Source organism: Ursus americanus, chromosome 35 (assembly GCF_024610735.1).
Source record: "Ursus americanus isolate L20-20 chromosome 35, mUrsAme1.1.p, whole genome shotgun sequence".
NCBI lineage: Eukaryota > Metazoa > Chordata > Mammalia > Carnivora > Ursidae > Ursus > Ursus americanus.
This window is the reverse complement of record NC_142161.1, coordinates 13,920,283-13,947,486: the sequence shown is the minus strand read 5'-3', so window position 1 is coordinate 13,947,486 and position 27,204 is coordinate 13,920,283. Positions and strand designations below refer to the sequence as shown.

At 41.4% G+C, this 27,204-nt stretch overlaps 1 long non-coding RNA gene and 1 pseudogene across 2 annotated transcripts in view; both read left to right on the top strand.

Annotated features, from left to right (window-relative positions):
• LOC123795700 (uncharacterized) overlaps positions 1-27,204 on the top strand; it is a 288,542-nt gene that overhangs the window by 173,201 nt on the left and 88,137 nt on the right. The gene's annotated exons all lie outside the window — the stretch shown is intronic.
• LOC148107112 (NADH dehydrogenase [ubiquinone] 1 alpha subcomplex subunit 3 pseudogene) lies at positions 22,570-24,543 on the top strand (annotated as a pseudogene).

The following is a 27,204-nucleotide window of genomic DNA, read 5'->3' as shown; positions in this document are numbered from 1 at the left end:
AACACAGGAATACTTTTCTAAGAAGTGAAGGTACATTTCTTAGCAGCTAACTTCTGTATTTATACAATAGCGTCCAACTAAGGTGGCTGTCCCGGGGAACTGGGAAGGAATGGCAGATTCCATTTCTAAACATGGAAATGTTTTGTGTGGGGTGATGGTCTAGAAACACCTGCAGTGTATCAATACTCAGAAAAATGGCTGCTACTTCAGATAGGCTCTTGACGGCCTGACAACTGAAGCCTTTTACATGACCTCAGACTCTTTTTTTTTTTTTTTCCATTTAGTTACATTTGAGGGAAGGATTTGAACAAAAGATGTTCTCTCCTCTAATTCCTGGCCTGGCATAGTCTTTCAAAATGGACTTGAGAGCAAGTATTAGGTAAAACTCATCTTTTGGTCTTTATTTTTTCCATTGCACTCCTGATTTTGAGCTTTGAGGTTCTGTCAGTGATGGGTAGCTGGTGTACCCTAAATCTGGAGGATAGGTTTATTCTTAGGAGATGCCTGCCGTTGAGCTCCTTCCCAAGCAAACAGGGGAATGACTCTTCCACCTGCATAATAAAATAGAAACTAATCGCCCTTCTAAGCTCTGCTGTATTTAAAAGCAAGAAATGAGTATCAGTGTGTTTCCTGGCTTGTTTTTTACATTTCAGAGGTTAGATGATTTAATAGTGTATTTAAACATTTTGCCTTTTGTTTTCTCCTCCACAAACTCTAAAGGAATTGCTGTCATTCTAGTCCCTCTTGACTACAGAATGACCTGGGCATATCTGTTCAGTAAGAGGCGATAAGATAGGACGAGATTAAAAAAAGACTAAAAATAGTAAAAATGACCCAAGATGATTGAAGTTAACCATCTTGTATTTTTCTTGTAATTTTCAGGCAAATGCTTCTGAAACATAGTTTTATGATCTCAACTCCAAATATCCACACTGGTTCTGGAATGGATGATGAGAACTTTTTGAATGCTCTGGTTTCACAATTTTAGGTGTTGAATAGGAGTGTTCATTTATTTTTTTTAAGATTTATTTTTATTTATTTTAAAGCCAACACAAGAGAGCAGGGGTGGTGGTGAGGAGAAGGGCAGAGAGAGAGGGAGAGAGAGTCCTAAGCAGACTCCACCCTGAACACAGAGCCCGGTGGGGGGCTGGGTCTCACAGCCCTGAGACGGTGACCTGCCCCGAAACCAAGAGTTGGAAGCTTAGCCAACTGAACCACCCAGGCACCCCGAGAGTCTTCATTTAATACAACTCCACATTTATTGAACATCTGGGGATATATACCCCCTACCCTCAGGGAGCTTAACCATCTCCCAGAGGAGATAGAAACAAATAATGAAGATTTGTCTCTAAAAGTGCACTCTTCTAAGAGAATTGTTTGTTTGATCGGTTTGACTGCCGGGATTTTCATTCTGCTGATTACAATAATGAGTAGAGATGAAAAATGGAAGAAGCCAGAGGGAACTAAGTTGATTTATATAGGAAAGGACATGAAGCTACCAGTGGGACAGAAAAGAATGAATCTAGAAGGTCGGAGAAGGGAGTGAGGGGTGCGGGTGAAGTTTGAAGGGGTGAAGTAAGAGAAAAAGTTTGGGGGACCAACTGCCATGATGTCTGGGATTTTAGGGGGCAGAAAAGTTTAATGAGAATTTTTATTTGTTTCTCAAAATTGCGATATAACTTACGTGAAGTGCACAAATGTTAAGGGAACAGCTCAGTGCATTCATATGTCTGAATATACTTTGTAACCACCACCCACATAAAGATACAGGAATTTCTGTCATTCCAGAGGCTCTCCCTCCCGCCCCTCCCAGTTAGCAGCCTGAGGGTGATTGTTATTCTGCCTTCTCTCCCCATAGAGGAGTTTCACATGTTTCTAAACCTGGTATCCGTAGAATCACGTAGTATGTATTCTTAGTTTCTAACTTCTTACACTCAACGTTATATCTGTGAGGTAGAATTATCCATACATACGTGTATATGTTTTTGCGTCTATCAGTAGTTTACTCTTTTTCATTCTCACGTAGTATTCCAGTATACGCCTCGGCCACAGCGAATTGTCTCCTTCTGTTGTTAGTGGGCATACAAGGTGCTTCCAATGTGGGGACTATTTCGAATGACGCTGCTGTGAGCATTGTGTACATATAATTTCTGTCGGGCATATGCCCAGGAGTGCGACTGCTTGGCCGCAGGGCACATGTGTAGGCTTCCCTCTAGTGGGTCCTGCCAAATAGCTTTCCAAAGGGCTCGCACCAGGTGGTGTCCCCACGGTACTCTAACGTGCTCCGGTTGCTCCGCATCTTTGGCGACACGTACTGAGAATTTCGAGGAAGTCTTTCTGGGCATGGTGTGGTACAGTTTCCCCCTTTGCTACCCTTTGTGAGGCTTCAGGAAAGACCAGAATTTTGGAGCCAGATTTATGTCAGATTTCTTGCCTTCCCTGCCAAGGGCCGCAATCTCAGGTTCTCTTGGGTAAGAATCATGGCTTCCCCACTTACTAACTGTGTATTCTGAGGCACAGTGTGTGTGTGTGTGTGTGTGTGTGTGTTGCCTTCTGAGCCTTTTATTCTTCATCTGCAGAATGAGAATCATAGACTCGCTGCACAGGGTTTTTATAAGGATCGAAGGAGATAACGCACATCAAGCCCTTTGCACGGGGCCAGACATGTAATTAGTACTCAAAAAATGGTCGCTTATGTTACTATTAACAGCAGTGAGAAAATTCCAAGGGGAAGGCTTAAACACAGGGAGGATAGAGTTGGGAGACCTGGGCCAGATCTCTATATCCATCTGGAGTTTTTCCTTTCATAGTTAACCTTTGAAAGTTTGGGGGGGTTTGATCATTAGAGACAATAATTCCCTATCGCCAAAAGCCCCGTGCCCTTGTTCTGCACCCAGGTAGGCCGTTGTAACTCTCCAGGCATTGCATTTTCGGGCTGAGCGTGTGCGAGACATGGGCATGCTAAAGCCATCCTGTTGCCTGACCTCGTCCGCCACCATCCCTGAGGAATTTTAGAAACAAGATTTACAATAATCCGCAGTCTCTCCTCAAAGGAGATTGGTAATATGCAAGGGAAGAGAAAGCCGAGGAGAGAAACTTCAAAGAGAAAAAAGAAAAAAATAGGAAGCCTATTTAATTTTATGGTTGACGCAACTTGTTACATGTGTGTCCTGCCAGAATAAATCGGATCATCTGATTTTCAAATTGCCGGGTCTATTGTTTCAGAAATAGAGGATGTAAATAATTTCAGTGCAATCTCCCGGATCTGGACCTCTCTCATCCAGAACTGTTATCAGCATTAGCATAATTTATGGTGCTATCTAATAATGAAATCACTGAACACTGATTGTCAGCTTCTTAAAGCTATAATTATTGCTCATTAGGAATGGATTTCATATTGTTTGCTCCTGGCACATAACAAGTTATTGAAAGGGAAAAGTTGTCAGGAGAAGTGAGAAACCAGGGAAGGCACTCTGGGTTCCTGAGTATTCTCCCTGGTGTATCTGTGTGAGATTTTGTTTTTCATGGGAGAGAACACCTGGCCACCCGCCATGCCATTTATTCTCTTGTTTCTTTGTGGAGGGAATTCATTTTAGCTTCATGTCGTGTTTCTTTTTCAGTCCAGGAGGTAGTGAGGGTTCACTAAATGTAGACTGAATGAGTGTGTGAACAAAGGAACGAATGAGGACAAAAGTCACAGTGGCAGCACGTCACACTTGACCTGCGTCCAGCTCCCACCAAACGTTAACACAAGAACTGCCCATTAAGCTCACCCAAGAGGTTAGAGTTGGCAGTTTCTCAAGGGTAGTTCATCTGAAATAAGTCTTACCATATTCATCTCCAAACATTTTAATGTGCATTTTTTTAAAAAGATTTTATTTATTTATGTGACAGAGAGACAGCCAGCGAGAGAGGGAACACAGCAGGGGGAGTGGGAGAGGAAGAAGCAGGCTCCCAGCAGAGGAGCCTGATGTGGGGCTCGATCCCAGAACGCCGGGATCACGCCCTGAGCCGAAGGCAGATGCTTAATGACTGCGCTACCCAGGTGCCCCATAATGTGCATTTTTTTTTAACTGACAGAAGCAGTGCTTGACTTTTTCACTGTAGAAGATTTGAACAATACATATAGGTACCGAGTAAAATGCAGCACCCCTGTCTTTCACTCTGGTCGATCCTCTTCCTGAGGTAATGGCCCTTAACCATAATGGCTCTGGTATTCCTGGTGATTCTGAGAACTCATTGCCTAGGATAAGAGGAAAAAAAAAAAGGCTGCTCTTGCTGGCTAGCAAATCGCTTCCAAATGGACCACGGGCCTTGGGAAGGCTTGGTCTTAACTCTAAAGATGGAGGTTTGGTTAGCAATTTCTATTGAATACAATGGTTGGGAGAATTACACATTTCGGCATGGGAAGGAGCAGTAATAATTACGCTGTTTGCAAAACGGAGGCCATGGTCAATAGGTTCATGCTTCTGGGAATGGGGAAAGACACTTATTAATGAAGACTTGAGTTCATAATGGACAGTGTCTTTAGCTTGTGATGTCATCAACTTCAATGGAATGTAGGTTGGCCTTGAGATTGGTATATTTTATTTGACCTTCATGGGTTGAACGTAATTTCTGTGTTCATCAATTAATCCAGCCTGGTGATTTATCCAGGCCCAGGTCAGATTTTGCTGCCTGGCTTTTTTGTACCCGATTCTAGCTTTCTTAGGTCTTTTGGCATGAAGCGTGAAAGCACTAAAGAAATCAAATGACTATTTCTTTAATAGATTCTTTTCCTTACTTGTTGATAACTGTGCTCTCTTTTCCTTAAATATCCTCTTATCTAGGGCCTTCTAGTCCCTGAGAGTACAGGGAAAATGTCAGATATGCAGAAATAAAAAAACCCCGTATTCTTTGACTGGAAAATTTCAAACTTTAGTAAAACTGTAGAAATGTTTAAATTGCCTTCCAATTTCTGAAAGAAATTGGTTTCCTTTAACGCTTAACGAGATAAACTGCAATTCGATTCAAGTCATTTTTCTGCCTCTTCTTGTTGACAATCTGAGCTCTGTTTTTTTGGTTTCCTCTTGCTTTCTGATTGACTTCAAGATTGCATCTAATCTTTTTATTCTATCTTGCACGAATGCAGCCTGCAATGTGTTGTGACAAGGAGCCAGACCTCCTATTAGCATATATTTATACCTTGCCGCACGCAAAGTGGGGCTCGGGGATTATTAAACCAGGCTGGAGCTCTGAAGGCACATGAAAGGCGTCAGATTCACCCCTCCCCCTGGCAAATCCTCTACCCTAACTGTCTGCCCACGTGCAGATCTAATTGTTTGGAGAAAGGAATAAATGAGAGGGATAGTAGAGAGCAGTTGTGGATGAAGTTAATGTGATGGAGGAATTATCAGATAATTACAGACATGGGGAGATGTGAGAGATGGTCATTGTCCTCAAAGGATCTGGAGACACCTTGGAGGAAATTTAAGGGCCATTCTGGGAATCAGTTGATAACATGGTCAAGTTAGCTTGCTGAGGAAGGAACTAGAATATGGAGAGAACTGGGCAGAGGCCCAGGAATAGCTAAGATAGAGATATTTATGATTTGTAGGATTCAGAATAGGAATTCAGAGGGCCAGATGCCAGGAGATGAAGACGGGGTCTAGGATTTCAAGACAGGGTTCTTCTAAGGCGACTTGAGGAGAGGTGATAGGCAATATCTCTTCAGGTTTTATTTGTTTTTCCATAAAAGGAAACCAACAGAGCAAACTCGGAACAGTATTGTGACACATGCCTACGTATTCTTTGGCGTTCTAGTTTTCTTTCAGCAGGATCCTTGCACCCTCCAGGGTCTCAGAATTTACGAATTAGTAACCTCTGTCTGCTATCAAAACTGGCAGTGATCTGACATTAGTCATTCACACATGGGTTTGACCTAATTTCCACTTATGCTAACCATCCCACAGCACTTCTATTTTAAGCCTGTTTTCTCTAATTGCAGAAAGACAGCCTTTGTCTTCTCTGAAAAAATTTTTGAGTGTTAGTAAAAAGTGAAAGAGACAATTTGGGGGAAGGGAAGCTATTCTAATGATTTGTATGCTAAGGGATTGGTCCGGAAGAGAAAGTATTTTTCTCTCTCAACTTCCTAATAGTTCCCGTAGTCCTAGGATGGTAAGTCCCAGTGATTGCTCTTGAGAATTTCTGAGTTGTTGTTGTTGTTTTTTTTTTAAAGGTGGGTTTACTTATTTTAGAGGGAGTGAGAGCACGAATAGGGGCAGAAGGAGAGGGAGAGAGAATCCCAAGCAGACTACCAGCAGAGCACGGAGCCCAATGTGGGGCTCAGTCTCAGGACCCTGAGATCATGACATGAACCAAAACCAAGAGTCAGATGCTTAACTGACTATGCCACTCAGGTGCCCTGGAATTTCTGAGTTTCGAGAAATTTTTCATTATGATGCACGTCTCACAGTCTTGTGTACATCTGTTTTCTCTAATTGTCTGTGAGCACTCTGGGGATGGAGATGGTGTCTCATTCACCCGTGTTTTCTATTGACAGTTGGTGTCCAATACACAGTGCTTGAGCTATATGTCAGAGGCATCACAGCTTATCCCAACTTTGCACCTTCAAATATTTTAGCCTTTGAAATAGGAAGTTAGATCCAGGGTGCCATTTGGGTTGTATGCCCAAGTATATTGCGGTGGGCTTGGCTTTACTTTGTTTTTGCAGGTGCTTGGAGTAGTGAGCTGATCTTCTCTGTTCTGGGGCTCAGGGCCATCAGGCTGCTGTCCCCCGGCCCATGCCTGCTTGGTGTTAGGCAGACTCCTATTGCTGCTGCCTTTCTCTGGCATCTATGACTTGGACTGGCATGTGTTCCTTAATTAGCTCCTTCCTTTCTCCTCTGTCTTAAGATTCAGGACATAGTCTGGGCATAGGGAGTAGTCAGAGAAGGGCAAAGAAATGACTTTGGGGGGGCGCCTGGTGGCACAGCAGTTAAGCGTCTGCCTTCGGCTCAGGGCGTGATCCCGGCGTTATGGGATCGAGCCCCACATCGGGCTCCTCTGCTGTGAGCCTGCTTCTTCCTCTCCCACTCCCCCTGCTTGTGTTCTCTCTCTCACTGGCTGTCTCTATCTCTGTCAAATAAATAAATAAAATCTTAAAAAAAAAAAAAAAAAAAGAAATGACTTTGGGCCCAGTGTAATTAGGTCTGAATAACTTATGAGAAGGGAACTCACACAGTGTTCAGAAGTCATTACTTTGCTTTCCTTTGTATACATCTCCCTTGAGGACCTTAAGGGCTGGAGGGGTGGCTGGGTTACAGCGGGGTTTAAAGAAACTAAACACTTGATTTGACTATATATGAGTACACATTTATCAGGGACGTTTTTCCAGGCAGGAGAGGAATGACCAGGTAGATGACTAGATATACTTGATTTTCTTTGTTTAAGGCTGTATTTTCTGGAATCAAAACTCACAATGTGTATGAATAGTGACTTTTAAGTAACAAAGCCAATTTTCTGAGCCATGTGTGAACATTAAACTCCTTTGGCATTTGGGGAATGTTATACGGAGAAAGCATAAGATGACAACATACTTACGTTCTTGTTCAGGGGGAGGATGTAGATATTTATAAATGTTAGACATTGTTAGGAAAAATGAGCATAGGTATGATTCTTAATGAGTTAGGTTAACTACCAAACAGTAACTATGGGATTATGATATTTATTTATTTATTTATTTATTTATTTATTTATTTATTTATTTATTTTTAAAGATTTTATTTATTTGACAGAGATAGAGACAGCCAGCGAGAGAGGGAACACAAGCAGGGGGAGTGGGAGAGGAAGAAGCAGGCTCATAGCAGAGGAGCCTGATGTGGGGCTCGATCCCGTAACGCCGGGATCACGCCCTGAGCCGAAGGCAGGCGCTTAACCGCTGTGCCACCCAGGCGCCCCTGGGATTATGATATTTAAATCATCAGAATAAAATATAAATTATTTAAAGGAAACTAAGGAAGAAGAAAAATAGGAAATAAAAGGCAAGCATGGCAAATAACACCAAATAAAGCATCAAAGTGAATGTCAGTGTAACAATAATTATAATAAATATAAGTTAATGTGACCAATCAAAAGATAGAAAGTCAGATTTTTAAAAACTACAGATTTAGATATATGATATGTATATAATACTTACAAGTCTTAAGTACAAGAGGATACAGAAGATTTAACATAAAGGAGTGGAAAAAGATATACCAGGCATATATGAAGCAAAGAAATCAGAAGTAGCACTTTTAATGTCAGGGCAAATGCGATATAAGGTGAAAAACCTAATAAAGGGCAAAAAGGGACATTGTATATTGGTAAAGGAGATATAACACAATAATCATGAACATATACGCTGCTAACAATAAGATCACAAAATATGAAAAGCAACAACTGACTTGCCTAAGACAAGACATAGAAAGATCAACAGTTATGGTTGCAACTTAAAAAAAAAAAAAAAAGGAACCTCTTGGAAACTGATAGAGCAAACATATAGATAAATAAGAAAAGACATAGAACAAACATATATAATACATTCTTTTCAGACCTGTTTGACATATAAATAAAAAAAACTTTAGTAAATTCCAAAGGCTCAATTTCATACAGATTATATTTTTTGACTGTGACACGATAGAACTATAAATTAATAATAAAAGGAAAGCGAACCAACTAAACCTAAATGGTAGAAATTAAAAATTATATCTAAAATTTGTCCACAGATTTTACATATAAAAACAAATTCAAGAACTTTTTTCCTATATGAAACCTGTGTCAATGTAATGTTTTGCCCAGTCTCTGGTGAATTTGTTTTCTGGTGTAGGGGTCAGAGAATTTATAATGAATTAAATAATAATAGTTGGGGAAAAAAAAGGAAACCCTCTCTCCTATTTAGACATAACTCATATAGTTAGAAAGAAAAATTTTGGGAAATATGAAAAAATAGAGCACATAAGGCAGCTCCTTAACAGAAGGTGGTTTCTCTTACCTTTGGCATGATGATGGAAAATACCAGCATGTGGAGCTGCATCCTTACCTGGGAGTGTGCTTTTAAGAAAGCTTCCTGGGCACCACAATGTTCACATCAGAAACCATGAAGAACATCAAGGAGTCAAGAGGAAGATCATAATTCCTAGGTATATGTGGCTTATTCTAAAGAGGCTTTAAGACAACCAAGAAATAGGGTAGGGCTGGAATCCAGGTATTTTGCTTTGTGAAGGACTATTGGTGTCACTTGTATTTGCCTCTGGGCTGGTGTATTCAGGGTAAAACATGGGTTCCTTATTGAATTGAAACTTTTTTTACTTAGAAGATCTGGGGTAATTATAACTGTTGGCATAATCAGTATAGTGGGTTGGGTTTCCTGGAAAGCCAACTCTGAATGGAGATTAGCATGTAAGAGGTTTATCAGAGAGTGCTCTTGGGGTCAAAAGTTGGAGAAGGGAAGGGAGGGGAGGGGAAGGAAGAGAAGGAAGTAGGATTGTGCAGAGGCAGAAGCTGGGTTGCAATGAAGCTTCCTCAGAGCAGATGTAATAGGGGAAGTTTTGAAGCTGGGATAACCCTTTAAAAAAATTTAAATTCAAGTAATTAACATATAGTGTAGTTTTAGTTTCAGAGGTAGAGTTTAGTGATTCATCAGTTGCATATAACACCCAGTGCTCACATCAAGTGCCGTCCTTAATGCCCATCACCCAGTTATCCCATCCCCCCCTCCCCTCCAGCAACCTTCAGTTTGTTTCCTATAGTTAATAGTCTCTTATTCAACTCTGTGGTCAACTAATGTTCTACAAAACAGAAAAGCAGGAAAGAGTATCCAATGGAAAAAAGACAGTCTCTTCAACGCATGGTGTTGGGAAAATTGGGTAGCTACATGTAGAAGAGTGAAACTGGACCATATTCTTACACCATACACAAAAATAGACTCAAAATGGATGAAAGACCTAAATGTGAGCAGGAATCCATCAAAATCCTAGAGGAGAACACAGGCAGCAACGTTTTGGACCTTGGCCTCAGCAATTTCTTCAAAGGCAAGGGAAACAAAAGCAAAAATGAACTATCGGGACTTCGTCAAGATAAAAAGCTTTTGGGGCGCCTGGGTAGCGCAGTCGTTAGGCGGCTGCCTTCGGCTCAGGGCGTGATCCTGGCGTTCCAGGATCGAGTCCCACATCGGGCTCCTCCGCTGGGAGCCTGCTTCTTCCTTTCCCATTCCCCCTGCTTGTGTTCCCTCTCTCGCTGGCTGTCTCTCTCTGTCAAATAAAATCTTTAAAAAAAAAAAAAGATAAAAAGCTTTTGCACAGCAAAAGAAACAGTTGACAAAACCCAAAGACAACCTACAGAATGGGAGATGATATTTGCAAATGTCTTATCAGATAAAGGGCTGTTATCTAAAATCTATAAAGAACTTATCAAACTTAACACCCAAAAACCAAATAATCCAGTCAAGAAATGGGCAGAAGACATGAACTGACATTTCTCCAAAGAAGACATACAAATGGCCAACAGACACATGAAAAAATGCTCAATATCACTTGGCATCAAGGAAATACACATCAAAATCACAATGAGATACCACTTCACACCAGCCAGAATGGCTAAAATTAACAAGTCAGGAAACAACAGATGTTGGCCAGGATGCGGAGAAAGGGGAACCCTCTTACATTTCTGGTGGGAAATGCAAGCTGGTGCAGCCACTCTGGAAAACAGTATGGAGGTTCCTCAAGAAGCTAAAAATAGAGCTACCCTATGACCCAGCAGTTGCACTACTAGGTATTTATTCAAAGGATATGAACGTAATGACCCAAAGGGGCACCTGTACCCCAATGTTTATGGCAGCAATGTCCACAATAGCCCAGCTATGGAAGGAGCCCAGATGTCCATCAACAGATGAAAGGATGTGGTATATATATACACACACACACACATACACACACACACACACACAATGGAATATTACTAAGCCATCAAAAAATGAAATCTTGCCATTTGCAATGATGTGGATGGAACTAGAGGGTATTATGCTAAGCGAAATAAGTCTATCAGAGAAAGACAATGATTTCACTCATGTGGAATTTAAAAAACAAAACAGAAGATCATAGGGGAAGGAAAATAAAGTTAGATGAAATCAGAGAGGGATAACCCTTTTGATTTGTCTTGAGTTGGGACTTTCAACTTTCAACTCATCTTCAAAAGAGTCTGTGACTGAAAGAGCACATCAGCTTCGGCAAGGTGACTGTTTTCAGCAAAGCAGTTCCCATGGAGATAATAAGGAGTAATACATCCTTCACTCCTAGAGGAGAACATGAATGCCATATCACAGTGTCTACCACCATAGTGGTGTAATTTTTGTTTGAAAATAATTTTTTTTTGTTTAAAAAAGTGAAGGGTTGGAAAAAAAAATTCTGGGTTCAGTATGCAGTTAAGAGTAAAATCCTTCCCAACTTGCTCTTACTATGGGCACACTATAAGGGAAATGGCTCTATGAACACGAATTGGAAGAACTATGCTTTATAGGGGCACCTGGGTAGCTCGGTCAGTTGTCCAACTCTTGTTTTTGGCTCAGGTCATGATCTTGGGGTCATGGGATTGAGCCCTGTATTGGGCTCCGCAATTGGTGCAGAGTCTGCTTGAGATTTTCTCTCTCTCTCTCCCTCTGCTCCCCTCCACTTTCTCTCTATCTCTCCCTAAAATAAAAATAAATAAAATCTTAAAGAAAAAAATATGAAAGAACCCTCCTTTATAAAGCTGTAACACAGGGAGTTCTGGTATTATTTCCAACGACTCTCCCACCTGAATATGACACTAAGGGTGGGAGTATCCTTCCTGTTTTTTTTTCCCCCTCCTGTATGAAAGGGTGAAAACATGAAATATTTCATAAATGTTTCAGGCACTGTGTGTCTCTTTGTTGTAGCTTATGTATTAGTTTTGGAAAGAATTTTAAAATTCCGAAGAATACTCTTGGGGTTGTTTTTTACCTGAGGGATGATTCAAAGGTAAGAAGAGATAGCTTGCACCTCTACCCTATCTCCCTACTTCTTCGTCCGACCTTAAACCAAGAGAACTTAAAGGGATGGAAAGGGAAAGGAAGGCTACAAGTAAGACCAAAATTGTGGTGTTAGCAGGAGAAGTACAGGACAGTAAGGGCACTCTTCCAAATAAATGATGGAGGTGTTTGCCTTTGATCCTTTGAGCCTTCTTGATGATACTTTTATCTACTCCTTATGTATAGCTAAGATGTGCACTAGCCTGTGGACACAGACCTCAGCATTTAAAGCCTACACCCCACAGGGCAGCCCATCTTCACTGAAAGCAGGGACTCAGCATGTGGGTTCTGGGGCAAGACTGTCTAGGTTCAAAGACCAGCTTCACCTCCTGCTGACCATGTGGTCTTGGCTTAAGCCTCTCTGGTCCTTAGTTTTCTTGTCTATAAAATGGGGCTGATAATAATACCTCATGGATTTGTTGTTGAGAATTGATTGAATTAACCCTGTAAAATCACTTTGAACATAATAAATACTTGAAAAATATCAGCTGTTATTTGCGCTGTGAGGCCATCTTCCCTGTTGCCTGGGTTTCCTACCTCGACAGATAACTTTAGCATCATACACAAAGCTCCTGCATACCCAAACCTTCCACTCAGCTTTAGGGTGAGAATGTTTTTGGCCGCTGCCTTCTCTGCCCATCATTGAAGCAAGTGTGTAGAGGTGACCATATGTTCTTACTTCCAATATATTCATATTCTAACACAAATAATTTCCCAGTTAATAATCTTCGCCCACAGTTGTCTATCCTTATAAGGATAGTATCCTTTATAAGGATTATAAACTACAGATGAGGTCATTTCAAAGTCTTATGGATAAAAAGGTAGAATCTTTTTTCAAATATAGATTTTCCCTTAAATCTTCCCCTCCCTCATTTTGGTTATCTTGGAAGATGAATTCTTAATAAAAAAGTTGAAGGCAGAGATTAGAGGTAAGGACCCCCATACTAGGCCAAATTTTTCCTGATCATTCACTCTTGATAATCCCTCAAGCCCCTCCCCCCTCTCCCCATCTCTGTTCTCTTTCTTCTTATTCTCCTTCAAAGAGGAAAAAGAGCCAAGACGGAGAGCTGCGTGGAAGAGCATGAAGGACGGGATTCATTTTCATCACCTCAGAAGCAGAGTAGAATGAAAGACCTTAAAAAACAAACACAGGAGCTGGCGATCTTGACCTACTTTGGCCTCAAACCTTGAAGCTGAGGAGATGTACAAAAACATATTTTAGTTTTCAGTGATGATTTTATACTTGTATTAACAGTTCGTATTATTTAGCGACAGAATTGTTCCTTTAATTAGGCTGTAGGTTTTTCCTCTGTAAAATATGTACTAATTAATTAATTAATTGATTAAATGTTTATTGAGCAAATATATTTGTGCCAGGCACCACCCTAAGTATCGGAGATACAGTTGTGAATGAACAAAAATAGACATCAAAGGGGTAAAAACTCTTATGGAGCTTATGTTCTTGGGGGAGGAGACGGTGAGTACATCAACAAATGTTGGATGGTGATAAGAAGGAAAAATAAAGCAGTGTTAGATAAGTAAATAAGAAAAAGAAAACAAACAAGAGAAGGAAAATAAAGTAGGATGAGGGGACAGATGATGACAGGTGAACGGAGGCGTTTGCTATTTTGGATGAGGTGTTCGCTCCAGACCTTTCTGAAAGGGTTTGGCTTGAGGTGAGAGCTGAACAGCACAAGGGAGTGAGGACGTGGGTCTGGGCGGAGGGCATGGCAAATGCTTGCCACTAATTCTTTAAATTCAGTGATACTGAACCTTTAGTTTGATTTAAAATAACATTACTAAACTGAAGGAGATAAAAGAAATACCACCACAAGTTTCCTATCATTGTCACCAGATGAGATTTGAGAAAGAAGACCCAGGATTTCCCTGGAAACAAGATTTTCCCTGCACATACCTTAGTCACACCCATACTGAGGTGGTTAACACTCACAAGCCACTTCTTAGAACATGGTGGATGATCATTACAATCTTAGAAAGTTCCTCTTCTCTGTATTCATTCTTCATTCTACCTTGTGAGAGAATAAAATGTAGAGCTCAATATGACTCATTATTCTGAATGTTCCTTAGTTTGGGGTATAGAGATTCAGTGCTTAAAACATTTGTATTTGGTTGAAAAAATACAGGTCCTTATTTCTTCATTCCCCGCCCCCCCCCTTTAAGCCTAGCATTCAAAATTACAGAGAACAAGAAGGAACCAAATTGGTGGCGTTGGAACTAGTTGTTCCAGTGACTTTTATACAAGTTCTTGTTTTATCTGTTTAGAGTCTGTTCCAAGGGGAGTTACCTAGATCTAGGATTTGTTCATCCTTCAAGCTTACCTCCCCCTGGTGGCCACTGTAACACCCGAAAATCTCCATGCCTTCCCATCAAAGTTTCCAATGGGAGACAGAGGGCTTGATGAGTTAGACTTTTATGGTAAATCGCCTTTGTATGTTTATATCTCGTTATGCCTTGAGTTTTTACTGTGTTGTTCTCAGTCATCACAAACACATGTAACAGAAGGCTAAATATTTTTTTTTTCTGCTGTAATATTCATGAAAGAAAGAGTGCAACCATTTGGGAATGGACAGACCTTTTGGATTTCAGTCCAGACTCGTTTTATCTCTGGAGAGGCAGCATGCCCAGTTTATGTTGTACTTTGTTTCTAGGCTGTTTTGCCTTGGCTAAAGTCATTGTCAGTGGGTAAAATAGCTTGTGTTGTACTTCTTTTGCATAAAATTTTGGTTTCAAGGCCTACAAGAGAGGGAAGAATCATCCTACATTTCTACTCTGTGGCCACTAGATGGGACCCTTTCTAGTGATGGTTTGAGAACAACAGAAGAAATAGGTTTGAGAATCATAGAACAGAGGTGCTCACTGCTGGAGGACAGGAAGACACACTTTTATGATTTTCCGCTTTCACTGAACTCTTCCCCAAGCTTCCTCAACTTCCAGCGAAGCTTTGCAAACCAATTTCATTTTTAAACGTGTATCGAAGGCAGGATCTCTGGTAGCTTTATAATAGGTCTAAAGGTGTCTGTGGGGTACCGGGGTGTGAAAAGAAGACAGAAGTGGTGGGAGCAGGAAAGAAAGCAAGAGGTAGTGAAGAAGCAGAAAGGATTATGAAATCAATCTCCTTTATATTCCCCAAATATATTCCCCAAATATATTTGAGGAAGATGATCCTTGAGGAGAAACACTAGTGATGATGGAGGAGGTAAGGATGCAGGGGGAGGTAATGGTGGGGGGAGTGGAGGCTGTGGTGACAAAGAAGGAGATAGAGGTGAAGGGTGTAGTGGAGGAAGAAGATGAAGTAGTCCAAGAGGTTATGCAAGTGGGACAAGTGGTAGAGTTGGAGATGGAGGGGGTGGAAGAGATGGTTGTAAAAATGGTGGAGTCGAAAGGGGTAGAGCTGGTGGTGGAGGTAGTGGTGGTAATAAAGGTGGTGAAGGTTATGGTTGAGGTGTTGGAGGAGGTGGAGGTGATAATGAAGATGATGAAGGCGGGGTGGTGGAAGAAGAGTTGGTGGAGAAGGTGATGGAGGTACTAGGGGTGGTGGAGGTAATAACCAAGAAGGTTATGAAGGAGGTGGTCAAGGTATTAGAAGAGGCAGAGGAGGTGGCAGAGGGAGTGGAGATAGTGGAGGAGGTGAGGACATTGGTGGAGATGGTGGTGGGAGTGGGTATTGCACTGGAAGTGGTGGAGGAGGCTGAAGGAGTGGTGCAGGAAGTTGTGGAGGTGGTAGAGGTGGTGGTGGAGATGCGTCTGGTGGTCGCTGAGGTGATGGAGCCTACTGGGTTACATAAATATCCAATCTTAGCAGAAGGCAGAGTGAAATACATGCATGAATGCATGGGAGAACAAGCAGCCATTTGTAATGCTTTTTTTTTTTTTTAAGTTTCTACAGAGGGCTCTCAGATATTTTTCTTACTAATTACATACATTTTTGCCTCCGAGTCTAAAATTCTTATTTTCTTAAATGACTCAGACAGCAGTTGAACAACATTAATGACCATCAATTCTCACTCTGAATGGATGCCTTTTATGTGCTAGACTGGATCAAGCATAGACAATCAAAAATGAAAAATATTTAGTTCCTGTTTTCATTGAGGAAAGAGACCTGTGAACAGATAATACAGTGAAATTAAATGCAATGATAGAGATGTCAAACATCCAGAGAGGAGTGAGAGAGAACCAAAGGTGGGTAGTGCTGGGACCAAGGGAAGCTTCCTGGGACAGGTAACACCTTAAGGATGAGAGAATTGGAAATGAGTTGGGTGAAGGGGAAGATGAGCATTACTGGCCAAACTGAATAACTTTCCTTCCTGTCTACTTGGGTATGTAAAGTTCCTTGCATTATGTTGGTATTTAGAATCAGGTTTGAAAGCATCCATGGAGGCAAAAAGTAAATCATACGTGGATTTCGGGTCTTCTGGTGCTTAGTCATGACATGTTCAAAAGTAGAGATACAGCAATGAATCTCAGAACTGGTGCCATCAAATTCTCCTACCCCACCCATTCTCGAAGCTTAAGAAGTGAGTGGGAAGACAGAATTTGAATAGTTGTTCCTATCAGAGGAAGCAGGACAAATAGCACTTAAACTGGGGTGGGTGGGCGGGCAGGCGTGCAGTATCTGTGTAGAAGATAGGTTGCTTACTCAGAGAAGACCTGATATTCAAGAAAAAGTCAGCCAAAAATATGAGTCACTCATTAGACTCTTTAAAAGATGGAACATGCCAAGGCAGGGAAGGCAAACAGATGCTTTTATTAACTTGGACTAGGATGTACCCTCAGATACAACATGTCTCTAGAAATGAAAAAACAATTCTCTAAAAAAAAACAATACACACATATCCTTGACCCAATTAAAACGTATCATATTTTAGAGAGAAAGAAGATAACACAGGGTTTGTCAAAGGACTCAATAAGAATGTGTGAAATATATTTGAATAGAGAGTTTGAAAGTTTTTTTTTTTTTAAGTTTTATCTATTTAAGTAATCTCTACGCCCAACATGGGGCTCAAACTCATGACCCTGAGATTAAGAATCCCATGCTTTTCCGACTGAGTCAGCCAGGCACCCCTCGCAGGTTGTTTTTTAAATAGAGAACTTATTAAAGTCTATGAAATAGACTTCAGAAAATTGATTTCTTGGAATGAATACTGCAAATGACTATTCAGAGACCACGAAGAGCAAACTTTCAGAGATACCCCTTGGCCCACAAGTTGCCCTGTGAAGGATGAGGAGCGAGGGAGAGGTCAGTGCATCTTTGGGTCATGGTGCCTCCGCGGGAGGTTGGAGTGGCTTCCTGCTGTTTATGCAGAATTTCCAAATCGGAGAAGGCAGTTCCCTTATCAAAAAGACTTGGTGTCTTTGCCCACCTACCCTGGGAAGCAGGCTATGGATTGCACCAGATAAAATACTAGAAGCTGACCTCTGAACCACATATTTAAATTCATTTCTGGTTGATTCTTTCCAAATAGCAATTGAGTTTGACTATTGTGTTCAGCCATCTGCAGCCCATGTTTATGATTGTTCGTGCTATCATTGTCTCTGAGATTTTCCCGGTTAATATTATTAAGGGGTGGATATATGATTTCCTGGGTGGTTCAGCTCACTCTTCTGGTCCGTTTTGATAAGAAAGTGCCTACCTGCTGCACCAAGGGGCTTTCATTGGCATTTTGAATGTTTGCTTGTGAGGAAATAATATAGGAGACAGAACCACTCTACTGGTTGCCTTTCAGATAGAGAATTCTGTTTAATTTGCAAAAACTATTTATAAATTTGAACTGTTAACTCAGCCTTTCTTGGTGGCCTTACAAAAGCAGCTCTTAGGAAATAAAGCATTTGGGACCCAGTGGGAAAGAGTCCAAACTCATCCTGCCAAATCTCCTGAGTTATCCTGACTCCCACCTGAGATTTTGGGATTTTCTATTCAGAAGGGGAGGGAGAGATTGGCCTCATTTGGAACAGAGATGATAGAGAGTAAATAGATTTGTCTGTTTTTCAAAGATAATTGCGGGTTATGAAACAAAGCTAAGTAGGTAGCAAAATCCTACGCAGATTACAAAAGACGTTCTACATCTCTGACTTAGCACACGTAATTCTAGGCCCCGAAGCAATGTCTGGTGGACCAGTTGAACGTGCTAGGGCAATTGTTGAATGACTCCAAGAGAAGCCATGGTTGGAATTAGATCATGGATTATAGATTCCTAGAACTGGAAAGGCCTTTAGAGATTTTCTAGGCACACGCTTTTGCTTTACTGCTGAGGAAACTGGAGCTCAGAGAAGTGTGGCTATTTCAAGTGATTATAAGCGTGGCTAAAGCCTAGGTTTCTGATCCTCTGTGCTGTGCTTTGATGTGGGGTCAACTGGACTTCAAATAATGGTCTACTGCCTTCACTGTGGATGTTCTCCAGACCATGTCATGGGTGGTATGTGAGTCCGCACAGCTATTCCTGCTACTCAACGATCATAAGACATCTTACTCGCCTTTGTTTTGGCCACACCTCTGCTAGGAGGGCAATGTGCTCGTATTGATGGATCCACAAAGGGCAGCTGTGCCTTTAGGGAGGCTCAAGGGGAGCTTGGAGAGTCAGTTCCCAGGCTGGCGTTTCCACCCCAGACTTTCTCTTTTCCTGAGATTCTTTCTCAAGCTAAGGGGAAGAGTAGCCAGCCCTGGACTTCTGCTTTGCTGAAACATTGATAACATTTGCAGAAGTCTTGATCAGGTTAGTCAAACTGTCTGAGCTTTTGTTTCTTATATGTAAAATAAAAATAATAATTCACAGGGTTTGTGGCATACACAGTCCTGAGTGCAAGGGAGGCATTTAATAATCTTCATTCTCTCTCTTGCTTGTATAATAAAATTTCTGAATATGCTGGCTTATGATTAATTTAAGGAAAATTATTTTAAGTGCTTTTTTGTTTATGAAGATAACACATATTCTTTGTAGAAAAATCAAACAAAGTTGAAACTTATGAAGTCCCCTGAATGCCTACCATCCAGCTATAACTATTCTACATACTTTTACAACTTTGGTCCAGTCATCTCTTGAGGCATCTGTGTCTGTATTTGTATTTATAATTTTATATAAAATGAAATCATAATGCAAACACTCTTTTGCAATCTGCTGGGCAAGAGATCAGTTCAAAGAAAATGCTAATAGATATTTTCTGCCAGATCTGGGAGGATTTTTAGTCCCAAATGTAGGATGCAGTGGATAACACAATCTCATCTCACAGATTAAAACTTTGTTATGACCTGGTTGGTACTCTTCTCCCCAATTGTCCCTTTCCTCTATTCTCCCCAGTAGAGAGAGAATATACAATGTCGTTTTTGGAGTTTTGCAAAAAATTTGCGAACCAGGCAAGTCTATTTATCTTTTTTAAAAACTTTTATTTATCTTCATAAAAGGCAGGGTGAATAAATGGTATCTATGGCTAATCCCCATGCAGCCCCTTGAATCTCGTGAGTTTGACTCTTCCCCTGTTTTCCATAGGACTCATCCGCAGGAGGACACAGACCGCTGTGTGCTTTAGTGCATTGGGTCTTGCCGACCTGTAGCTATGGGCAATTATTTTTGTTTAGATTTATCTCCCTGATGGCCCAGTGGCTCCCCCCGTTAGATAGACAGAGTAACATTACATATGTTCTATCCTTCACCTGCCTCCCAGCTTTATCTGTATTCTCTGTTTCTTTGGGCCTATGCTAGTGGTGATCTGAGTGATAATTTAGCACCAGACATTAAGAAGGCATGCGGACCAATTCTGCCAAGAGTTTATCACCTAATGCTGCTACTGCCCATTCACATCAGTACTCATTAGGAGAAAATACAACTCATTGAAAGTCTTTGGGTGTTGGGAAACTTGGATCCTACAGCAGATGAAAACCTTCAGTATTATAATCTTATGTAGGAGTATCACACCAGCACGGAAAGGTTCTCACTCCTGAAGGGAAGATGTTAATATTCATGTGGTCCCAGCCCACCAATATAATGTAAACAGGGCCTTTCTTACACTTTGAGATCCCATGATTAGAGCTGGCAATTTCAAAGTAGCATTTCCAGGCTGTTTTGTGTTTTGCCATAATTGGACCAAACTCTGTCTCCCAGAGTCTCTATGAGTTCAGAGCTTCTTCCCAGTCTCCCTTTCCTCCCCACAGGAATCTGCACTGATTAATTAGTGCCAGATGTGTTGGGGTGGTTTTGTTAGACAGCTTTCATCTAGGAAGAGGTGGGCTGAGTACACCCACTCATTTCCCACCATCTCCAGAAGGAGCAGCTTTTAACTATGACTCTGATGCAGGGCTTCGAACTGTGACCTAAAGATGAAAGGCTCATCACCAATCTTATCTGCTCATCAAAGACCAGACAGCAGGGGTGAAATGCAATTGAGGCTCACTGGCACCTCTAATGCCTGCCCTGACAGAGTTCTGCCAGGGCCCGTTGTGGAGATGAAGACATTATGGAGCCACATGGGTGGTTCTAGAACTTCTGACCTTCTTGTGCCAAGTTTCTGTCATAACTTAAGATTATTTAGACATGTTCTCATTCATTAGGAGTAATGGTAAATTTGAAGGAAATATAATATCCTTAAGTTAGAATTTTACTTTTTCAAACTTCTTCTCCGAGAGAAAGTTTCTAATTTATGTGGCCTCTGACATCCAAGGAGGATATGTGTGTGTGTGTGTGTGTGTGTGTGTGCTCATTCTCATTCACTGATTATTTTATGCTTTATCCCTATAGATTGAGAATTACTGCATAAGATGATAAGATGTTCTGGGGAGGCAGGAGGGAAGTAGAAGGCATGTATCTTTGTCTTGGAAATTCTGCAGGAAAACGAAATGGGCTTTCCATATATTTGTATTCATGCGTGCTCATAAATGGACAACCTGGAATTTCTATTTCTAAATTCTGAAGGAAATCCATGACTAACATGTTTTATCTATGACTGAAGGATTGGTGCTACTTTTTTTTTTTTAAAGATTTTATTTATTTGTTTGTCAGAGAGAGAGCACAAGAAGGGAGAGCGGCAGGCAGAGGGAGAAGCAGGCTCCCTGCTGAGCAAGGAGCCCGATGCAGGACTCCATCCCAGGACCCTGGGATCATGACTTGAGCGGAAGGCAGACTCTTAACTGACTGAGCCACCCAGGCGTCCCTTGGTGCTACTTTGTAATTAAATGAGAATGAGTAGATGAGTAATCTATCAGGAAGCTGAATTTGACGGGGACACATTTGAATTTCTGTTGTGCTCCTCCATTCTTGGTTAGCAGAGAGGCTAAAAAGAAGTTACCCAGGGTTCAAGAGAGGAGAGTTAGGTTTTCCCAGAAAATGTGGACAGAAGTTTCTTTGAGTGCTAGGTACTTTCCATTTTTCTCTTCAGGTCTACTCACCATCTTTCTCCATCCACTGACTACACTGGAGGCTCCTTTGCCCTCTGTCTTTTAATGGGTTTGACAGTAGGAGGCATCTATGGTATATGCAGGGCAGGAAGGGAGTAAGGCCAGGATCTTTATTCTCTTGGTTCCCTTCCTGCTAGGGTGCTGTGGCATGTCTGTGTCCATCTACCCACGACCATAGCTCCTGCTGGAAAGTCCCTCCTCTCTCCAGTCTAAGACAAATGCTTCCTTCTCTTGCCCTTTCAGCTACACGGTAGTAACAGCTCCCCGTTGTTGCTAGATGTGAGGCTGGTTTCCTTACACTCTGCCCCTCTTTGTAAATAATCCATTTATTCGACTTTCCTCTGTTACCCTGTTTGGTGTGCCATCTTTTTCTTCATGGGTCCGGACCATTATACTTGATGAATATTTTATCCTTTGATGACAAAGAACAGAAGCTCATACACACTACCTCAAGTACAAGGTGAATTTACTGAAAGGACACAGGGGAGGTAAGGGACATACACCAAATCATCTGGAAAGTCAGTTTTCCAAAACCATTTCTTCAGTCGCTGGTGGCACTATGCCTTTTCTTATCTCTGCTTTTTCTGTAAATCTGCTTGCTTCTACTACTTTCTACATATTGGCATTCTCTCTCTATCTCATGGATTATTATTTTTTTAAAAATTTGTTTGGCCATTGTATAAACTCTGGCTTTGACCCTATTTAACCTTTTAGTCAGGGAGTCCCTACCATTTCACTGTTTCTCAGTGTCCTATTTCCCATATCCCAAGAGAGAGAATCAGAGAGGCCCAGTTTGAGTTAGGTCCATTTATGGTCCATTCAGGTGTGGTGGAGGACAGAGGTACACAGGACTGTTCTTTCCAGGGATGTGAACTTACTTTCTTCCAAGAAAGGGTGTGTGGTTGGGGACAATTGCTGGCATCGCTGTGTAGTACAGTGAGTTTAGTCTTGTGGTGAGTATCTGATTTTTGAATCAGATGAGAATCTCACCTGAATCCAGGTGAGAGTGTTGGCTAATTTAGTCCTTAAGCCATTTGGAAAGGCAGTTTTTCTGCTTCATTCTTTAAAAATTTCAGTGGAAAGACATTCGATAATTCCAGAAACCTTGGAAGAGAGCTTTTCTGATGATTTTTTTTAAAAAAGATTTTATTTATTTATGTGACAGAGAGACAGCCAGAGAGAGAGGGAACACAGCAGGGGAGAGGGAGAGGAAGAGCAGGCTCCCAGCCGAGGAGTCCGATGTGGGGCTCGATCCCGGAATGCCGGGATCACGCCCTGAGCCGAAGGCAGACGCTTAACGACTGCACTACCCAGGCGCCCCATCTTCTGATGATTTTTTACCCCCTATATCTAGCCTGCCATGGACTTTACTCATTTAATTCTAATTTCCTGCCCTTAATGGTAACTGATGCACTGTTCAATGTGACACTGATGGAATCCTTCTTGGTGACTATCATCGAACATGATTAATGAGATACAGAAACAATCCTGATCTTTCTTTAAGATAAACATTATATCCTTGTCACCACAGCTGCTGCTGTGATCAAAATGGCTGGGAGACCCACTGCCTACCTCAGAGTTACCTGGGCCAAGGAGCTGGGGCTGGTTGCATCCTTCACCATTGGGGGGCTCACTGTAATTCTGGCCTCCTCAGCTCCTTCACCAGGCCACAGCCTACAACTATCCAGTGCCCCTCCAAGATGATGGGAACGTGCCCCATGTGCCCAGCCACGCCCAGGACCTCTAGGGCCCAAGATTGGAGTGGCTAAAGAAATTGTGAGCCCCTCTAGTGACATGGAGGAGGCCCCCTCCCCTGTGGCCAATAACATGTGAAAAGTGACTCCAGGGGAAAAGAAAAGGATAAACATTATATCAGACCTGGGAGTGAGCCTGATTAAAATCGGGTCTTCAGTCCACACTTAAATATGAGCAGAAAACCAAAGATTGCAAAAACATCTGAGGAAAGCTCCAATATTGAGAGAGAAAGAGCTAGAGAGAGAGAGGGAAGGAAACAGAAACAAAGCAACTTGGAAGAAACAGAGATTAAACAGGAGAAGAAAAATTTTAAAATTAAGGCATATAATTAATATGGGGAGATGAGAGAAGACATGACATGCATGAAATAAGAAAAGAATACTATTTAAAAAGGAATATTCAGTGGATAAAAAATAGACTCTTAAAATTTAAAAATATAATGGCAAAAATGAAAAACTCGGTACAAAGATGGAAGATAAGTTTGAGTAAATCTCCCTGAAATAAAGCAAAAATAGAAGGAGATGTAAAAGAGAGGATGAGATATTAATGAAAACAATTTTTAAGGACAGTTCGAGAGCTCCAACATTTGAATAATGAAAATCCCCGAAGAAGGAAATAGAGAAGATGGAGAGGAGAAATTCATCAACCAAACAATTCAAGAAAAATTTCTCTGGAAGGGCATAAGCTTCCAGACTGAAAGGGTTCATTAAGAACCCTCAAAATGGATGAAAATAGACCGACATCAAGGGCTCTTCATTATGAGATTTCAGAGTATTGAAGACAAAGAAGATCCTACAAGCTTTTAGAAAGACAACAAGTAAGTCACATAAAGGACTGGGATCAGAGTGGCTTTTTAATGTAGAGAACAATAGAGCCATATGCTTTCAAATTATTGTCAGCCCGGAATTTGATACCCATTCCAAGGACCAGTTGGATATGTGGGGGAATCTTCAGATGTACTAATCCTCAAAACTATTTCCTTCCCACATACCTTTTTTTTAGGAGGTGACTGGTAGATGTGTTCCGTGAAAATAAAGGTATAAACTGAGGAAGAGCTAGATATGAGACACAGGAAGCTGGGAGCAAAAGGAATCCACAGAAGGATGGTGCAGGGAGACACCAGGGAGACAGTGTATCAGGCATAGAGGTATGGAACAGATTAGAAAGTTCCTGAACATACTTCTTCAGGAAGATGAAATTAATAGACTATCCCCTGTGTTGGGAGTCTTCAGAAGAGATTTAGACAACTGTTAAAGATAGGTATTAAATTAATGATAAGTACATAGAAAATTAAGTAAATGAAGACTATAAGGCAATTATTAATTCCAGGGAAAATAAAAAGTTGCACAGAAGAGGAAAAATAATTATAGTTATTATATGTGAATAGTATTTATATAGTAATGATACTATAAACTCCAAATATTGGTCTATCTAAAATTACAAAATTATACTTATTTTGGGAAGATGAAAAGATGGGAAAGGTATGTGAGTACAGTGAGATGGAGAAAAGAAAAAGAATAAAATCTTTAAATTTTATAGTAGGAGGTCAATAAATAATGCCAAGACTGGAAGAAAAAAAAGAACTGAATGGTAGATTTACAAAACTGTTGTTTAAAGACTTAGAGACCAATTTCTTCTAATTGGTGGAAAGTCATGAAAGTAATTACCTCATGAAAGGGGGATATGGGGCTGAGGGAGATAAGACACGACCATCTTTTTGTAATAAACCTTGTAGAATTATTTGACTATTAATTTTAAACATGCATGTTTATCTGATTTAAAAAATTATTTAAAAAAATAAAAAGAAAATTAATTAAATAATTAAAAATACACACACATCCCAGACAGCCATTGCTAAGCAATTGGAATTGGCAAACAAAGCGAAGTCATCCTTATTTGGGCAACATGAAAACCATGAGGGCAGGAAAATCATTTTTATGAATATTGTTAGAGCATTGCTTATTTTGAAGAAACGGATTGTGGAGTTGGACTCATTAGCATTGACGACGCCCATCACCGCAAGGTGTGTGGGGCACAAGCTTCAGCATAGTTTGATCTTTTCATTGTGGGCAGCAAGGTGACAGACCAGGTCAAAAGGCAAGGGACTGTGATTCCAGCTAGGAAGGAGTAGACTTCAGGTGTAGACAGATGAGAGGTCAATTTCGGGGTAATCAACGAAGACAAGTATGAGAGGTCTAAGCAGGTAGAATCCAAAGGCTGGGAGGTCAGAGATAAGAAGGGGGTAACAGGGCGGGTCTCAACTTGGCTTAGTCCTAAGGGGAGGGGACTTGGGCCTTGTAGACTACTTCATGCTCCTTGCTAGGCATAAGCCTATAGATACCCTCATCTGTTTGTTCTCTGCTCTTCCTCTCTTTGACCGTTAGGGCTGAATTCCTTTGCCTTTCTCTGTATGCACCATTTTTAGCTGCATGCTTAGCCCTGCTCTGAAACCTGGAGGGCCCAGTCCTCCATCAGCCGCTCATCTTTGCCTAATCATCTGCTCACCCTCTGATGTTGGCAGCACAACTGGATTCTGTCTTTTACCTCGATTTTCCAACAACTGATACCTTGCCCCAAGCTCCGGTGTCCCCTGACTATTCTGAGGACTGAGCTCCTAAATGCAGCCACGTGGCAAATGTGCACACCACTTGGAGATACCTTGTTCCCAGCCAGGCAGAAAACCTGTGCCACACACCTTACTTTCACCTCTGGCCAAGGTGTTATTTGTATTTCATCTTTTTCTTAGTGTAGACGAAGCTTTTGTACCCAGGTCTTTGCTGGTCTTTTAGTCCAATAAGTCGCAATTGTTGGCCTTATTCCCATGCTAGGGATTTATTGGGCATTTACAGTCAACCTATTTGGAATCTTCCAAACACACTTTGCATGGTTTTCATGGATTACCTCAACTCCCTGAAGTTCTAGCTAGGATTACCAACACCATTTTCTAGGGGAAGAAACTGTATTTTGATAATATGAGGGGACTTGTCCATGGTCAAAGAAGAGTGCAGGGCGAGAATTCAAACACAGTTCATATGGCTCCAGCTCCGGGCTGGGATTACAAGGCTCATTGCCTCTTGCAGTCTTTGTTTGAGCTCTAGGATCTCCTTATATTCCCAGGCCTGGCCTTATCTGACTCAACTTACCCTGCTTCCAAACCCTGGATCTGGCAGCAGATGAATCCTGCTTCTGCCCGATGTGGAGGCCGCTGTGCCAGGTTGTGTTCACAGAATTTGCTTCCGTGAAGTTCCTAGGTGATTCTATTAGTCCCCATCATGGTCTCATGCCCCAGAGAAGTTCCCTAGGTTCTCAAAATGTGGTTCCTAGACCTGGGGTCATGGTCAGAGGGAGTCTGATGGGGCCAAGTGGTTGCTTGAGCTGTTGTTGAATGTGCTTCAATCGGGAAAAAGAAGAGCAGGAAGATGTGTTCTTTTTGTTTTTCTTTTTCTAAAAGATTTTATTTATTTATTTGAAAGAGAGAGAGTGAGTGAGAGAGGAGACAGTACAAGCTGGGGGAAGGCAGAGGGTGAGGGAGGAGCAGACTCCCTGCTGAGCAGGGAACCCAGTGCGGCTGGGGTCACGACCTGAGCTGAAGGCAGACGCCCAACCGACTGAGCCACCCAGGCACCCCCGGAAGATGTGTTTTCTGTCTTGGGTTACCATGCCACCCAGCTAGTGGGTTCCTTACCATCCATGTCAGGAAAAAGGAAAGAAGGAATAGGAAATAGAAGGGGAAATGTGAGAAATCACTTTGTTCAACACCTGACCTTATATCATGGAGTATTGAAAAAACTGTTTTAGAGGCCTGTAATGAAGAAGTCAGAGTGAAAAAAAGAATCATATGAGAGAGGCTGCAGGTTAAGACTGCTAGGAAAGAATCTGATGTCAATGTTCTTGAAATCTAAAGAAGGCTAGATTCACACACTGATAGTTTGGTGTTAAATGCACCAGGTCTCTCTTTGTTACAACTTACTTTATCTGCCCTGGG